Source organism: Thunnus thynnus, chromosome 12 (assembly GCF_963924715.1).
Source record: "Thunnus thynnus chromosome 12, fThuThy2.1, whole genome shotgun sequence".
NCBI classification, from domain to species: Eukaryota; Metazoa; Chordata; class Actinopteri; order Scombriformes; family Scombridae; genus Thunnus; species Thunnus thynnus.
In genome coordinates, this window is record NC_089528.1 from 27,636,876 (window position 1) to 27,655,451 (window position 18,576).

At 39.8% G+C, this 18,576-nt stretch overlaps 1 protein-coding gene and 1 long non-coding RNA gene across 5 annotated transcripts in view; one reads left to right on the forward strand and one right to left on the reverse strand.

Annotated features, from left to right (window-relative positions):
• LOC137194609 (nuclear receptor coactivator 2-like) overlaps positions 1–18,576 on the reverse strand; it is a 66,446-nt gene that overhangs the window by 43,865 nt on the left and 4,005 nt on the right. For 3 of the 4 annotated variants that reach the window (XM_067606679.1, XM_067606677.1, XM_067606680.1), the window contains exon 2: positions 8,444–8,508. The gene's annotated coding sequence lies outside the window, so the exon portion shown is untranslated. Of the gene's footprint in view, positions 1–4,457; positions 4,754–8,443; positions 8,509–18,576 lie in introns of those variants that run through there. The other variant, XM_067606678.1, reaches the window with a different exon arrangement.
• Positions 8,505–18,539, forward strand: LOC137194611 (uncharacterized). The gene is made up of 3 exons (XR_010930992.1): positions 8,505–12,163; positions 13,601–13,714; positions 15,121–18,539. It is a non-coding gene; the product is annotated as an uncharacterized lncRNA (long non-coding RNA).

Sequence of the window (18,576 nt, forward strand, 5' to 3'; positions counted from 1 at the left end):
TTGTTATTGCCAAACACATTTTAGTTAGTTAAATTGACTACGTGACCCTGAAAACAACGACGCTTTATATGGAATCAAGACTGTATCTCTGAGGAATGCATTCATCATGCTGACAGGCAAACAGGCAAAAATATGGCCACCTTTTTGTAAGGAAAAGTCTCTCCACACACCACTTTTTTTTGTCTTTTCAAAGTAAAATACTCTCAGCATCCTGTGAAAACTTTTAGATAATCTTCTCCTTTGTAGTGCGACCACACGAGTATCAATATCTAGTGGTGTATCAAAGATCTCCCACAAACTCACCGCATCACTCACATGAAAGTGAGAAATCTTTCCCAGTGTGACCTCATCTACGTGTTTTCATCTTACTTCCGAATTCCAGCGTTGTTGTTTGTAGTGACACGAAACATTCAAACGCTAAGTCTGGAAAAAAATGTGTATAAATTTAAAAGAGATTTTTTTTTTATGACTAGTTATTGCGTTGTGTGCTTGTATACTAAACCCCTTGATGGATTCACAGGGGATTCGATGAATATATGCGGTTCGTTTGATCATATTTGGGAACCTGATTAACATCTAGTAAAATATTTTTGACAAATACGAGTCTGTTCCAATAACCAAGGATCCAACAACTGTTATCTTTTTATCTTTTCAACTTTAAAACGACCTTGAATCCTAAGGCAGTTAAGTTTTTTGACATTTTTAAAAATCCCTCCAACTTCTGAGGAAAATCACCTATAAAAAAGGCGACATAAAGAAAATTTTTATTTTATGCTGACCTGTAAGTATGCTGATCTATTCCAACACTATAGCTTGACACACAACATTTTGATATGTGTAATAATATGGTTTTTATTCCCTTAACACTAGAGAAAGTTAAAATCTGACTTCCATGTTCGGGATGGGGTTCAGGGCGCGCATCAGCTGGTTGTCCGTCTACAATTCGGCCGTCATGATAACAAACCAGTGGCCATCTCTCAGCCACCTGGCAGCCTTCTGCTTTTTTACTGAATTGTTGTCAAAGTTTACTGACGCCGGTGTGGTGGAATGGAAAGCAAACGCCTTTCTGTACGCTGTGAAGTGAATTGCCATAAAATCCAAGATGTGCACACTCCCAGTGACCCACTTCAACCAGTTCTCTCTATTGACTGGCCCTCCACCCCCACCCCACCCCCGCCCAACCCAACCCTCACCCCACCCTCCACCCTCCACCCTCCGCCCTCTCAACAAATACAGACTAATTAGTATTTGAATAACACCACGAGTGAAAGTTTGGATGCAGTAGCAGCACTATTCACTAGAAAATACAGAAATCTTTACTTTTGAATTTTAATCTCATCATCAAGATGCTCAGCTAAAGGCTACCGGTTGCCCAAGTGGGATCCGGGGACCTTCAGGGGGTCATTAGGAGAGTTACAAGTGGTCCATAGCAAAATTAAAATTTACCTCCTAGAAGTTAACCCAATGACAAAAGCCTTTTCATTAGTGTTTTCTATCACAGCAGTCTGCTCATCTACAGACATTTACACATTTATGGTAAAATCATAAAGTCTAAAACCACTAACAAAAGTCTTCTTACACTGGTTTTGCTGAGACAAAGCATCTCAAATTACCATATGGAGCCCTGGAGCCACAACCAAACAAAAAAAACTTGTTGTCTTAAAACCTGTTCAACAATTTAGAAACCACATATTTTGACTGGAAGTAACGAAACACAACAGAACGCTTGTTGTAAAAAACACTTTGCCGGACTGCTGTTCATTTTCTCTGGAAATTCCCTCCGAACAGAGAAGGCTTGTCCAGAAACGACTGATAACTAAGAACTGCAGTGGGCTTGTGGGCTGTCAGGCAGATGTAATCAAACATCATTATTAGTTGGTTTATGCCATGTTATTGATCCTTGAGCAAATATAAATCAGCTAAATAATTGATGTCGACTAATGAATGCTACTTCATACATGTGTTCCCTTTTTTCTCCATGCTGAGCGGCGAATAACTGCGGTTGTACACAGAAAGTCATTGAATTGGTCTTCTTTGTGATTGCATTGCAACATTTTGTCTCATAACAGATTGTGGGGGATAACAAAGTGCTGGTTTCAGTGGACGTCTGTGTATCTACTACATCAAAGATTTTGTTTCCTTTAACTTTTTTTTGCTTCCACTCAAGAACTGATGAGTTTTACATTTCTGGTTTTTTTTTTGTTTCTGGAATAAGACAAAAAAGAAGAACTGAACATGGACGCAGAGAGAGAGCCGTCACCGTGGCTGTTTGCAAGCCCGCTCAGCCAGCAGCAGCTCATTATTGTGCATGTGCAGCTTCATGTAATGTGAGAGCCCGATCGATTATAGACCGGAATCAATAACATTGAACATGCCTGCCCGGATGCTAACTAAATTGTGTACACACACACACGTGCACGCGCTACTTAGTTTAGTCCAAGGAACTCAACGTTTCACACAAAATCCTAGCAAAGCATAGATCGCATACTACAAAATAAATTGTGTAGAAGAAGACAGCAGGCAACAAACATGCATGAATGGAAAAAAACACAGTCATACAGTGACCACAACATTCAGAGGGGGAGTGAGAGAAAGACAGAAAGAAAAAGAAAGTCTTTGTTTATTGTTAGTGACACTTTGCTCTCTTGTCATGCCCTGCGTAGCATCTCAAGTGTTGCATTACAGCCAACATTCAACAACAGGCCAAATCTCAACACCACACTTCTGGGCACGATTTATACACGTCTCTTTGTGTCCAATTTCATATTTCACATATGAAAAAAAAAGAACTTTACTGGGTGTTAAACTTTATTTTAGTGTGACGATACAGTCAGCTCACGATTTGGTTTGAGTCATAATACAGTACAGAGATGACTGTTAGCAGCAGAGAGTGTCAAACTCACTTTCACTATTAACTAAAATACATTTGTTTTAAATGATTAGTTTTAAACTAAAACTGATTGCGGAAAACCCTTTGAGATGCTGTGATAGGTGTATCCAGAAAATGAACAGTCAACAGTCAAGCTAACACTGCGCAACATTGCTGAATTTCCTTTGCAATAATAATTAATTTCATATCCTCTGATACACTGATAAATTGGATATTAATGTACCTCATATCTGATTATGGTGATTCATCTGACACGTCACATAGCTGGAAAAAAAAAAAAAAAAAAAAAAAACACAAAATGAAAGTAAAAACACTTAAAGACACTGCGGGGGGTCTCTCACGTCGCTCTACCGGCCTGGAGCTCAAACTCCACCTCCAACCCACTGATTGACTTATCTGCCGTGGCGGCTAGCGACAGTGTGAAAATTAACATGAAGTCACAGCTGAGCAACTTCTTAAAACTTTTGCTTTGTATAAAATTCCAGTGAGCTGAGGGGAAAATACCTAACACTCACGGTGCACGGTGTTTCTAAAAACATATTGGTCAGTTATGGAGGCGTAGTGTATGATAATTATTAAAAAAAGGTATAAAAGCATGGTTTCTTCTTGTGGAAGCAGGAGAGGATATCTATCTTTCTTTTCTTGTATTAACCTATGGAAATGCTATATTCTGCGTAAATACACTAATAAGGCATTCAACAATGAATACTTTACTTTCTGAGTAAAACTTCCTACTTTTCACATTTTTCTAAGCTTGAATCCACCTGTTAACTCCACATTCATTGACCGACTTCATAAAACTTTGAAAAAAAACGTCATTTTACTCCCAGATTGACCTTGAAGAGTCCGCTCGCTTTCTGAATAAGTGTTAACGACAGTTGTTATTGAAGCAAAGCAAACTGAGTAAACAGTCGGCTGGTTAGACCTCAGGTGACAGAGCAGCTACTGGCCCGCTGACTGTGCACTCTGTGTGTGTGTGTGTGTCATTCATACACCCCCCCTCCTCCACCCCCTCCATACATACACACACACGCACACACACTGTGTCAAAACCACAATAATACATGACAGCTCAAAGTCCAGGTCTGACTAAGACAGCTGAACATCAAACTGCATTATTATTATATTATCATCATTTGCAGCACAACAACCTTAACATACAACTAAATAAATAATGATTAAAAATTAAATAAAATAAGCATATAGTTTCTTATAATTCATATTAAATTTAAAAAAACCCCAGCTCAATTACAACCAATCAAAACACAGGGGTGGACCCTTGTATCACACTCGAATTGATTGACACAAGACAACAAATCTAAGTTATTAATGTGGTTAACAAGGTTTGTTTACAATAGTAATGGTTGCAAACAAGAGTAAAACAGAGCTGCAGTTTATATTGTCTTCAGGTGAGAAACTCATTATTCATCTACAGGTCACATTCACTTACAATTCTTCACTCATTTATGTTGAAAATAGCTTAAAATGTTTACTGACAAAACTTACTGTCTGCACCTTTAAATGTGTCATTTCAAATAGAAGAGAATAGAGTCTGATGGTCTCTTACCTCTGCTTTGGTTAAACCAGTCCATGACCAGTCCAGAGCCGGTTGACCATCCCATACCAGCCTATTGGACACACTGGTTTTCACACACGCTTGCACCACACATACACACAGTCAACACAGCACTTCACACAACTCACACTGGTTTTTTTTTTTGTATTTCCCCTGTTTTCTCTGTGAGATTACCTCCGTGTGTGTGCGTATGTGTGTGTGTGTGTGTGTGTGTCATCTGCGCCTAATGACAGCTGACAAACTACATGCCACAAATCCTCTCCGTCTCTCTCTCTCTCTCTCTCTCTCTCACTGTGTGTCCCCTCCCCCCATCACGTAGACACACACACACACACACACACTCAAACACTCCTCCCTGTCTCCTCCCACAACACACACACACACACACACACACACACACACATGCACACACACACTCCTCCCTCCTATTAGCCGATGGGCAGAAAAAAAAAAAAAAAACTGTCTCACAGCCTCAGAGAATGAATGATTTACATGACCTGTTGTTCCTACATTTGGACCTGCATTACATACTATACAGCACAGCATGGTACGGTTTCATGTTATCATTCACAGATATTAATGATTACACGTATATTGCATGCATTCAAAATATATTGTAACATCTACAACAGCAAAGGTAAAATATCACGTTAGTTGAAAGTTATTCTTTTAGGATTTTTAAAGCACTTCAATTGCTTCTTTGGAAAAATTTAAAGAACTCAAAATGTGCATGTTTTGCAGAAGGACTTGTCATTGATAAAACATTATGCATAGTGATGAAATTGAGGGCTCTTAGGTAATTTCTGCAATAATAATAAAATACACAGGAGATGTAGCATGAGCAGCATGTTAGCAGCAGCAGCTAGTGCTCCGTTTGTATGTCTGCACAAGATGCGTTCAGGCACAGCATTGAGTGTAGGTCACCTGCATTTTGGTTCAACACACAATTGTTGTTGTAAAATGCAGGAGCATAGATTTAAAGTGTAAAAATACACTTTTGCATTTTGCGTGCATTTTACGTGTAAATAGCGCCAGTGAAACACAAGCCGTTATGTGGATTGTGTAGACAGCTGTATTGATTGAAACTCATGAACATGACATACACTGCATGGCCAAAAGTATGTGGACACCTGAACATTGCCCGTATATGTCGTTCAAAAAACATTAATCTGTAACTATAATGTTGGGCGATAAGGTTTGGCTCGCAGTTCCAGTTCATCCCAGAGGTGTTGGATGAGGTTGAGGTCGGGGATCTGTGCAGACCAGTCAAGTTCTTCCACACCAAGCTGGGAAAATTATTTTTATGGTCCTGGATTTATGCATTTGGGCATTGTCTTGTTGAAACAGGGAAGGGTCTTTCCCCAAACTGTTGACACAAAGTTGGAAGAACCCTGTTGTCTAAAAAATAATTGCATTCTGGATCATTAATGCTTTCCTTTGTTGGAGGTAGGAGGCCCAACCCTAACCATGAAAAACAGCTGAGATCGAAGACAGGGCATCACATTGTGTATTTACACAAATAATCACCAACACTCACGACTAATCATGTTGATATGATGACCAGGATCTCATTTAATATCTCTATGCTGTATCTAACATATCATGCTTTTGTGATTTTTTACTGTTATATGTCAGATGTCTGTGTTAAACATTGTCAAAGGTTCTGAAACTTGAGGTGAGCCTTATGTAAAAATACTTCCTGAAAGTCAGAAGTCAGGATTTCAGGCTGCTCTGAACGCTCCGTTTGCATAGTAACCTCTACTTCTTCCTCATGATGACGTCAGATTGTTCATGCGTGACCACAAACAGCCGTCTGTTCTGTAGTTCCTGTTGCTTAGGTAAATTTTAAGGTTGCTCCAAGGGTTCTTCGTGTCGTCCACTCACATATTTTGGATCGAATTCGGGTTCAAACATGTACGGATGTATCTGAGAAGTTTCCATATTCAGTAAAGAACAAGAAAAAGAAGTGAAATGCTAGTACTGGAGTGTGTTTACGTAACCTTTGTTTACGTAAGCTGAGGTCAGCTGAGGGGCAGTTTCCTGGAGTTAACCAATCAGAACAGAGTGGGGTCCTTAAAGAGACAGGAGCTAAAAACGGCCTGTTTCAGACAGAGGCTGAACTGAGGGGCTGCATAAAGGACCAGTATAAGATAAATGATGAGTTTTCAACTGTAAATCATGCAATGAAATTCCATTAAAGCCACAGAATATAAATGTAGACTGGAAACGTGCATGATACATCCCATTTAATAAAGAAAAGAATACATTCACTAAGCACCAAAATCATTATTTTTCAAAACTGTTCCTAAATTCACAAACTTTCTGTCAGAAACAGTGTAGCAAATGAGAGACAGAAAAAGAGATTGAGAGAGACTGTAACTGTACATTCAGCACTTGAAAAATAAGCATTGTCCCTGTTTAGATAACCACCCTCACACTTAATGAGATGGCAGAAAACACAAGTGAAAGAGAAAGACAGAGAGAGATAAGTCATTTTAAAAATGACAAAAGCTCTAAGTGCTGGTGGATGCAGCTGTGTTTCACAGGCCACACACACACACACACACACACACACACAAACGGCTCGTACATATTCACACAAGCACAACTCAGTAGAGCGCACAAGACACACAAAATCTGTCAAGCTAGCTGTCTCTCTCACTTTAACACACACACAACTTTCTTTTCTTTCCCTCACTCTCACACACACACACAGACACACACAGACACACACACAGACACACACACCATTCAAACCACCACACACACACACACATCTCTTTCACTTTCCATGCTGTCATGTCAGGATGTCCCTGTTTGCTTTCTGAGCCTGTTGCTGTTACAAGGAACCAGTTTTAAACTCTGGCAGGGTTTCTCAACCTTTGAACCAATCCTGGTTCCATTTTTAGGTTCCAAAGTTCTCCTGAGCGCACCTTTCGTTCTAATTATTATTAACTTTACGAGCTATCACACTAATTTGAGGTAATAAAATTCACGTTCACAGTAGTTAATAGGTCCCTCTGCAGTGCAGTGAAACGTTGCGATCATTTAAATATGAAAGTTGCATTTTAAAGAGAACACAGACGGGAACTAATGATATATTTTAAACTCAGTTAAATCATAAATACATTTTTAAGTCCTCGTCATTGACTTAGAAACCAACTGTGACCTTTCCCACAAACAAAGTGTCTCCATGTGGGGTCATGACTGGGGTTGGACAGATGTAAAAATGTTCAAATCGGTTTAATATTAAGCCAAATACCGGACTGGACCGGTAACACAGAATTTTACCATTAGGTGTCTCGCGTGACTCAGCAGCTCCTGAGTGGAATATGATGAATGAATAAGAGTGTAGCAGCACCACAGTCTGGACTATGGATGTATTATAAGAGCTGGATACTGGACTAAAAATGGTGCCCATTCAGTCCTATAGGAAGTGCTCGCCTGGCGCATACGCCAAAAAAAGTTTCTAGCTTCCGCTCAGCCCATAGACTTTACATTGTGATGATGTCACGGATTTTTAAATCGCTTTTCTCGGCTCAAGGAAAGTTTTACAAACATAAAACCTCCATGGATCAAAAGTTCATAATAGAAAGAGTCATAATTGACGTTGTTTGCAGTTCGAGGGGTCCTGTAAACAGTTTTACAGGCGTCTCTTTTACAATGGTGGTCTATGGGGAAAATCCTTTTTGGGCCGCAGGGGAATTTTTCGCTGCAATACCGCGAGTGGCCACTGGGAAAAATTGGCTGCAAGGCTGAGCGGCGGCGCCCTATCCAACTCTTACTATACATCCATGGTCAGGACACATCATGTTTTTATTTCTCACAACAACCTTTCAACTTAACTTATCTTCTTGTGCTAGGGTACTATGTGTAAGTGTTTCCAGTTTAACTTAATGCTTATTGATTAAAGAATATATCAAAATGGCAGAAAAAAAAAAACACATTTTCATGATAATTCAAAGGAAGTCACTCACCTTATATGCAAAGCATCCTGGGTAAACTTCCACAAAGGGTTACTTTGGGACATCATTCACTTTTTCTGTAAGACATGAAATAAGAATAATGATTAATGTGTAAAAAAAAAAAAAAAAAAGTGGCAGAGATTTGGTTCTACACTTCAAAAACATTGGTGGACTTGTGGGAGGATGATTTAAAAGAACAGTTAAAATCGATGCAGCGGCTCCAAAAACACTGCGTCATACATTTTGCAGAATGCAACATCAACAGCCCTTCAGCAACTGAAAATAAAATGAAAACTAAAACACCCATGTCTTTCAAAATACATGTCTCCACTTTGTAACACAGACTTTCTGTTAAAAATAGTATAAAATCCAGATTTCAACATCAGAGGTTATTTCAGACCCGACATTATACAACTTGTTTTGACAGGCAGGATAGTACTTTGCAAGTGTAGTAAAGTAACTTTTATGAGTAAAAACTGGCGGACTTTCCCTTTAATGCTGGATAGATTTATGCATTTACAGATCTTGTGGAAAAAGATGGAAGAAAAAGACTGAAATAAGGTGTCAGGGTTGAGAGACATCACCTCACGGCGCCGCAGGAGTCGATCCGTAATCGAATCCGACGAAGGGGCCACACCCAGGATCGAATGTATGGAAGCGTTGAGTATGATAAATGTGCTGTTGAGTTTTTACAGTGTTTGCAGAATTTCACCTTAAACATCACCCACTGCTTATGCTGGAAGTCTCACTCTTGCCCACAATAACAAGAGAACCTGCTGCTTTTCCCAGACACTGACCCTGCCTGGGAGGACGATCCGGAGACTTTTGAGGCCTTTTTCACACTGTGAGGCTGACCTGTGCCAGTGTGGTGCTGGTCCAGGTTCATCGAGTTCCCACTGTCTTCGGTTCACGTTCACAAACATCCTATTTCATGAAACAGTTTGTCTGCTTTTATTTGAACAGCTGAAGTGATGTGGAAACCTACTTCAAACCTCTCTCACGAGCACTGTTGAATCGTTCTTTAAAAGACGTATTAAAACCGGCGTGTTCGGCTTTTATTTTCACGTAGTAAACTGAAAAGTCTGATCACATGTTCTGTTAAGACACGCTCTATCTGTTCCCTGAAAGTCGCTCACTCAGTGTCGTCCCACCTTTGTCTTATGTAATCGGGTGAAAACTCAATCTTTTCAGGAAATATCACATGTCACATGCTCTCCCTGTTGATTCACATCCTCTCTCCCACCACTTCTTAACCTACCAAAACAATTTTGTAAGAGAGGTTACAATGATTTTGACCCTATGTGTTGATATTTCTGGAGTGTAATTTGCTTTAATTGAAGCTTGTTGCATTCATTGTAAATTATTCAAGTCAGAACTTCAACTAAATGCCTTAAATGTATAAAAAAAAAAAGGCAACAGGCATTAGTTAAATATGTGAAACCGAAACATTTATCAACTGAAATCTGTAAATGATATTTAAAACATGAAGGGGCGGCCCTTCCCACTCAGTCCGTCCGATGAACTAGAGACATGTACCACATTTATTTTTAGGCTCTTACTGCCGGTTCTCATTGAGTAACATACAGTGTTTTACCAGATTTAGTATCATGTTGCAAGAGCAGCACCAAAACTTCTTCCTTGAGCCAGTGAAGTGAAGTGAAGCGGTGTGTTGCTGCAAGTCGACCCGTTGCATTATGTCACCGTTGTACTTCATCTGTGTCTATGTTCGACATCGAATGCATCTGGTGACACGACCGATGTACATTTCTGGAACATTTTACAGCACAAAACACGGAGAGGGTGCAGTTCTTTTAGAGCAAATACAGCTGCATTGTACATTGTAGTTCAGTATTAAGTCAAAAGGTTGTGATATGCGCTACACTACGGCTGTTATTACTCTTTGGAGCCATTTCTAGAAAAAACCTAACATGCCCAAACTCTTTGTGATGAAGGAACATGTCAGACCATGGCAGCCATGTAACTCAATGACGTGTTTTTAATAGTTTTTGGACAACAATGGAGGTCTACGGTACAGGGGAGTAAGATATATGAGGCCTTGGATACACATGCAACACTTATAAGTTGGATCAATTCATTGTCAGCTCTGCACATGAGATTTGTTGACAACACTTTACGAATCAGCTAACTTCTAGCTAACTTCTAATCAGAAATAGGCCACAGTTCTTCCCACGCAAACTAAGCTAGTTTTCAGAGTTTCTAGTTATGGTGGACGGAATAAAATTACTTATATCATGTTAATTCGCTTCAAATAAAAGGAGGGAGGAGGGCCAAGAGGAAAGAACAGGCTTATGGGACATGTGGTCTTGCGAGACAGAAAAACACTGATGCTTAAAATGCAACATATTGCAGCTTAAAAGTAATCATATATTTTATGTGTGCAGTTAAAAAGCTTTGATGCAATAGCGTGAGTGTGTGCGTGTTACGATGGGAGGGTTACAGTCAAATTAAAAAGTAGTAAAAAAGAAGAAGTGAGTTTTTTTTTTTTTTGGTCAGTGGCCAAATCCGAAACATCTGTTAGCTCTTCCCCCCGGTGTGTGTGTGTGTGTGTGTGTGTGTGTGTGTGTGCGTGTATGTGAGAGACAGCCGCCCTCTCAGTCAGTTGGACACAGCAGACTCAAACCGCACAACACTTCGACATGCACCTGCCACCACTGACGGATAGCTGCATTTGTATGTCTGTGTGTGTGTGTGTGTGTGTGTGTGTTGTGTGCGTCAGAGTGTGTCAGTGTGTGTGTGTGTAGGAGGGATGGACAGCTGATCTCTATCCCAACTGCTTTGTGAATTGCACAAGCACACATGCAAGTACAAATGTTTTTTATGCACACACACTATGACAAAATGACTCCGCTGCTGTGACTCAACTCGAGTTGCGTGTTTGGAAATTGCGTAGTGGACGGTTTTATTATTACTAATCAATACTAACATAGAAAGAGAAAATCTTTCTTATGATATTCTGTCTTCTAATGACTCAAACCTTCTTCAGTATTAACACTGAGGCTGAGAGATGAAACTGAAAGCTCTGGAAAGTTAAAAAAAAGTCAAAAAAAAGTTGCAGTAGCAGTTTCCTGCTACAATGTTCACTTTTTACTGAATTTGTTTGTTTATTTACAGGAACCATTACCGATATACATTGCTACATACAGATAAGCAATGCAACAGATGTAACATATATATATAGGGTGTCTAACTGAAACTGAGTACGGTAAACGAGATCCTCTTTCAGCAAGGTACAGAAATTGATGATGATGATCATGCACCCTCAAAGACTCTCACAGTATTTCAAGTCCAACATGTAATAGTTCTTTTGGCATAAATCAGAAATGCTCTTTTCTCTCTACCCGTCTATGAAGGCATGTTGGACTTTATGTTTCACTGACAGCAGCTGGCAGCTAGATAAGGTGTTGGAATGGAGAGAAAAAGCAAAACTTTGCTTGAGCTTATAGGGATGGTTTGCATGAGGTAGGCTACATATCCGTAGTCAGTGTATTACCTGCAGCAGTCCAAAGGAAAGGGCTGTCTGACGGCAAGGTAAAGCGCTGAAGATATTCTAAATATAGCGTGCACTTAAACTGATATTGATTTTTTTATGTGTGCCTTTTTTTAGCTGGCTAAAATACGTTTTGCTGCTGGCCCCGTCCGCAGCGGTACACTGCTTAGCTTCCGTGCCTGCTTCTCCAAACTGCAGGGGTGCGGACGGCCCATCTACTGCAGGTAATACACTGACTATGGATAAGTATCTCATACAACCACACTTCAAAAAATGTGAACTATCCCTTTAAAAGGGGATGTATCATGCTTTATGTGGTTTTCTGTTATTTTTATACTGTTATGGTGTTGCATGTCTATGTCTTAACGCTTCCGCTATCAAAGTTACCTCTACTTCCTCCTCGTCATGACGTCAGATTGTTCTTGTATTCCAACAAACGGCCATCCTTTCTGTAACCTTTGTTGCTAAGATTGTTACTAATGTTGTTCCACAGGTTGTTCAAGTTGTCCGCTCACATATTTCAGATCAGATTCAGCTCAAAACATGTACGGATGTATTTGAGATACATTTCTAGAAAGAAGAAGAAAAGGAAGTGAAATTCAACTACTTTGTTTGTTTATGTTGCCTGAAGAGCTGCAGGAAGTCTGCCGAGGGGGCTTAAAGAGACAGGAGCTAAAACTTCCTGTTTCAGACAGAGGCTGAACTGAGGGTTTTTGAACTGTAAATCATGCAAAGATATTCCAGTAGAGCCCCAGATTAGAAATATAGACCCTGGAAACACGCATGATACATCCCCTTTAAAAGCAGTGTGTTGTTAAGCCTTGATATTGATGAGTAAGAACCATCTCACCAGCATCTAGACTGACCAATCCTGACATTTTCAATATGTTTTCAAGCTAGCTAGCTAGCTAATTAGCCAACTAACCATCTAGCCAGTTAGCGGGTGGATTATTGTTTGGTAGCTCTCTCCACATGCCGAGGTGCAGGACATAACTAACATGTATCTTTGTAGAAAAACTGGCAAAACACTGACGTTACTGCTTTGAGTAAATACAGTCTAGGATGAAATTATTTTATTAGTTCTGTGAAGAACAAGTTCTCTGTGTAGGTAGACTGAGAATCAACAGGCTAATGCATAGATAGGGGGCGCTGTCATGAGACCACAACATGTATCTACACACACACACATACACAACATATATGCCTCTCTTTTAGATTCTGCCTTTTTCTTAAAAGGAAAGCATGTAAATCACATGGCAGATATGGATGCTGTGGCAGAAATTGTATCCAATTTGAAACAGATTTTTAAAATATTAAAAATAAATACAAATAAATAGTGAGTCCCTATGTAATGCCTGACTTGCACCCCATTTTGCCTTTAACAACAGGGAGAAAACACACACCAATACTAATCATGTTAAAGAGCTAATTTTGTTGTTGGCAACGGTGAGTAACACTGTAAATTATTTGCATACGATATATTATGGTAGATTTTGGTGAGCAATCACACACACACAACACACACACACACACACACACAAACACAAACACAGTCTGTGTAAGACAGAGAGAGGGAAGAGCGAGAGAGAGAGCCACAGAAAGTCAATGAGAGACACATAGAGATGGCCTACTTCCTGACTGTGATTCATTTGTGTTACTAGGCAGCTCTATGGTAACACAGTGATCCACAGCTACACTGGGCTCAGAGCTGGTTTGAAGAACGACCACATAACAGAAGTTGACTACAGTCTAATTATCCCGGCCGGAATCAAGAGGTACGCTCCATCTGTACATCCAAACACATCAGTGACACTCGTTTACGGCGGCGGTGATTCGTCTAATTCTTCATAACAACGTTTCAGTCCCGGCGTATTCACCGTATGTCCTCATTTGTCAAATTAAAGCATATGACTTTCAATACTTCTCACCGCAGTCAACACGTCAAGAATTTGACTCCTTACTAAGAATTTTTAAAACAATAAAAAGTCAAAGATTGGTCAGACCTTGCCCAAAGAAAAGCTTTTCATTTTTTATTACAACCATCTTTTTGTCCTCAGTGGCCTCACAGCGTGCGCCCTGCAACCACAGATGTGCGATGCTGAATCAAAACACAACAAACCCGAGCTGTGTCAGCCTCAAAGCGGTGTTGACTGCATCTGGGCATAAAGAGAAGTTGTCCCCATGCTGAATATTACAGGCTTCTGAGTATTTCCTGATGCAGCATATTCAATAATCTGTCAGCAAAACATTTACAGAGTTCCAGTTGATTCTCAAAACAGTGTGAAAATCGGATCATCCTGATAGTTAAAGGTGCAACGTGGAGTTTTCTTGTAAACAGGAAAAGTGTCTGGTTACATTTAGTTTTATTCATTTAAAAAAAAAAAAAAAAATCCTGCATTATTTATATCCATCCACAGGGAAACAGGGACCCACACATTACTATTGCTCCATAGTGCTACTACTGGTCTAAGACTCCACAGGTCACCTTTAAGTATTAAGACTGGACTATTTAAATCAATGCGATGGCCACAACACTTCATCTCCATCTGTTTAAGCTCCTCGCTGTCATTTTAACAACAACATCCTGCCACCATAAAGCAGTGATGAACACCACAATTAGTTCTGGCCGGGGCCTACGTTTGTTCTGCAAAAGCTTGTTATGCTATTAGCTCGTATTATCCGGCTGGCGGCCTGCGGACTCTTTCTCTCTAACTCAGCTCTGCTGTCACAGTGCTGGAGAATTACAGCCGCTGCCAGCTCCAGCTAACCAAATTAGCACTTGTTATGCAACCTGCTAGACTTGGCTCCCATGCCTGCTGCTTCAACCCAGCACTGCTTTCATTCCGATTTGCACATAGCAAGGCCCTGCAGACTGCTGCAAAGCTTGACAGTACATATGTTTGTTTTGTTCCTTGTTAAAAGCACTTTAATTAATGAGTCTGATGTAGATCAATGGTTTTTTTAAAGTTACGCTGCCTCCGAGAGAAGTTGAAATGTCAGAAATTCAAATTTTCTGCAAGGAAAAAGTACAATGCAACAGCCCTGAGGGGCAGAATTCAAAGCCGTAAACTCAATCAAGTGGATTTCCTGAGATATGTTATCATTCTAACATCACATCCACTTGGCATAAAAAGGTTCCCCTTTTTTGAATTTTGATCTGTGAACCAATTCTGTCTTCTAGGACCCGTTTAGTAAAATACTCCGCTAGACTAAACACTGCTGTATCACTCACATGGATACCGACTGTTGGACCCATCGACTCCATGTCAAACCCGTGACCGAGAGTGCATGGAAATTTCATGAGAGGAAGAAAATCATTTACAGCATTATTTTACTTTCATATCACGCAACCATGGAAATGTCTGTGGCATGTTTTGTTTCTGTTACTTTAGGATGAGCCACTGGATGCACAGAGCATTAGTAACTGTTATCTGGTGCTCCGTCCATAAATATAATCCCAGTATGTATGCCAGCCTGAAGTAAAGATGGAAACTGTTTCGAATTGGTAACTAGAATAATTTAACTGTGTCACCAGGTGCAAAGCATAATACACTGATCCATCTGATACTGTTTTATATCTGTGGTTTCAGTTTTGTTTTTTTAAATAACATTTGAATTGGCTAGCTGGTGTTTCTCTAGTAGTTTGTGTTTTGTTATTTTGTCAGTGATGGTTAACGTCTGTTGATGAGACTGGGAGCATATGCTGATATTATTATTATTTACCAAATAAAACTGTATCTAATGATTAGTACCTCAGTGTATGTCTTCTAAAGTATGGTGGACATCAGATGGTACATGTGCATAAATAAAGCCTGATACTGTTTCTGCAGTTTGGTATCATTTATGATCTGATGTGTATAATGTTTATTATTAGTATCAACATATAGGCCTGTATTATTGTTTCCAATATTAAACTCAAAAAGCTCAAAAACTCAAAACTTGGTCAGTTTTTAATCTGCTCTTTAACCTGTTAAGCGACTCTGTCCCACTTTTGGGACACTTTAGCCTTAGTGGCGCTATTTTCAGGGTCACATTTACTCGTTCTGAATTTTTGATTGCAAAATTGAAAGATTTACCTTTTAAATGAGACCAGGGTTATGAGAGTTGAACAACAGTAACCTTCTTATTTTGGGTACGTTATTTTCAGGCTTGTGCAGTTTCATTTCTATGATTTTTATTCTTGTGTCTGCTGTTTTATTCCATTGTTTCAATCTTAATTTCTTATGTAACTGATTCATTTGAATTACCCCACGTGCTACATAAAAGTCACTACGCCTATAGTATCTTTCGCCTTCTTTATCATACCCTTTGAAACTCTCTTGTCAATACGCCTCTGCCTACGTGTAACCGAGAGAAATTCCCTGCACGTTGGATCAAAGTGTTTCTGAAGCGAGCGTGTATACCTTTCAAGGTGTAGCTACATCTCTCTAGCTGTATCACTCTGTCGCGAGCAGTGATATCATTGCTGCTGCTGCTGTTTTTTTGTTTTTTTTAAGTACGTGAGCTCTTCTTTTTCTCTGACTAGCTTCGAGGAACCGAAAGACACTGGTAAGATAAAAATAAAACATGAGCTTTGTTTGCTCGCGTACTTTAAGTAATTAAGATAGAGATCAACGAATTGATTTGTCTTTGAGTCACAGAAACTTCAAAGTATTAACCACATAGACCGCTGGATGTGGTGACTGCTTTCAAAAATTTTTTTGAATATAGGCCTTAAATATCCAGAAATGCACATATGCAAATATGAGTGACATAAAGAACGTGCTCTGATTTAAGTTAGCGTCAGCCTGAGCCTTTAATAATATCAAGACTGTGCGTTGATGCTTACATATAGGTCATGGAGATAAGTTTTTAGACTTAGAGGAAAGAGGAAAAACTCTCTGAAACAGCCTGTTGAATGTCTAATCCTCACATACTCTTTTATCTTGCCAATACATAAAAAAAGAAAGAGAAAAACTGTGTTTCTATCGTAAACCAGTGACTTAAATTTTTAAAAATATGTACCAGAAGCAGTGAACAAACATATCGCAGTTGAGAGAGAAAAGTTGTGATTATCATGTATTTTGTGTGGGGTAAATTTTCCTGAGGGACTATTACAGTAATTATGGTGTTCAGACACTAGAGGAGACTTTCAGAGGAGTCATGACATGGCTCTGCGTGTGTGTCTGTGTGTGTGTGTGTGTGTGCGTGTGTGCGTGTGTGTGTGTGTGTGTGTGTGTGTGTGTGTCTGTGTGTGTGTGTCTGTGTGGTGCTAGATAATTAGAGCATTTGGTCTCTGGGGGATCAAACCTAGTGGACGCCTGTCTCTGCTACGTGACAGAAAGCCAGGTGGCGGTCTCACTGTGTGTCTGATAAGTTGAAGGCGGTGAGAAAAGCCAGACATAAACAAACACAGATGAGTATACAAGCGCACACACACATACACACACACCCACACACACATACACCCTCACCCTCACCAGTAAATGTACAGATAAACCAGCAGAGTGGGGATCACCGACCCAAAATAGAAAATAGGGGTCCGTGTTTGACTCCGTGTTGCAATTAAATGAATGCAGCTTGTAATTGTTTGTAAGATTTTTAAGAAAAAATGCTAAAATTCTCTGATTCCAGCCTCTTAAATGTGAATATTTCCTGGTTTCTTATGTCCCCAATGACAGTGAGCTCAATATCTTTGGGTTGTGGACTGTTGGAGGGACAAAACAAGACATTTAAAAGGTTCTGACATGTTAAAAATCAAAAAAATAAGTGTTAGTTGCAGCCCTAATCTGATTCATGTGATAAACATGAATCTGACTCAAAGTACTGTGTATAAAATGCATTGATACACTTCATCATATATATGTCAGAGCGAGGATTTGCTGTTGGTGGTCTCAGACCGAGCGTGTGTTCTTATAGCGTGGATTTGCTCGCTGAGGATAAGACCTGGTAGAGAACCTGCCATGGAGAACTGCACAGTCAAGCCTCTGCCCTTCCTCCTCCTCCACCTCCACCTCCTCCTCCTCCTTCTTCTGCTGCTACTGCTGCTGCTTTTGTCATTGGTCAGGGCATTATTTGAGCCCTCACGTGGTTTAGTGAATTCAAGCCACTAAGGATCCCTCACTGGGCGAGCTGCCAATCTCATGTTAAGATCTTGGTCTTAAGTACATTCCTGCACCCTCGCCGCAGCACTATAAAGGTATAGTTTTGGCATACTGACATTTAACTAGACACATCATTCCTCGCGTGCATTTAAGCTTAAATGACTAAATTATAACGTAGGAGTAACAACACCACAACAAAAGTAGATCCAGGCTGATTTTTGTGCATAAAAAAACAAGCACTTGTGATGTTTATCTTATGTTATTGAACAGTTTGGATGCTTAAACCGGATGAGAACTCACTAAACGTTTAAAAAAAAAAGCTGAATAAACAGACTACAGAAAGTAACTCTTACAGAAAGGGGGGTAAACAAATAGCCTGGAAACCTGACGTACATGTTGCAATCCTTTTCAAAGTTCACTTTGGGGTGCAGGGAAGAGCAAATACGCTTAAAAGAGACAAAAAAAAAAAAAAAAATCACGAGTCCAGCCCTAAAAGATAACATATCCAGAGGAGTCAGATGGCACCTGTCACGTAGGCAAACTTACAAGATCTC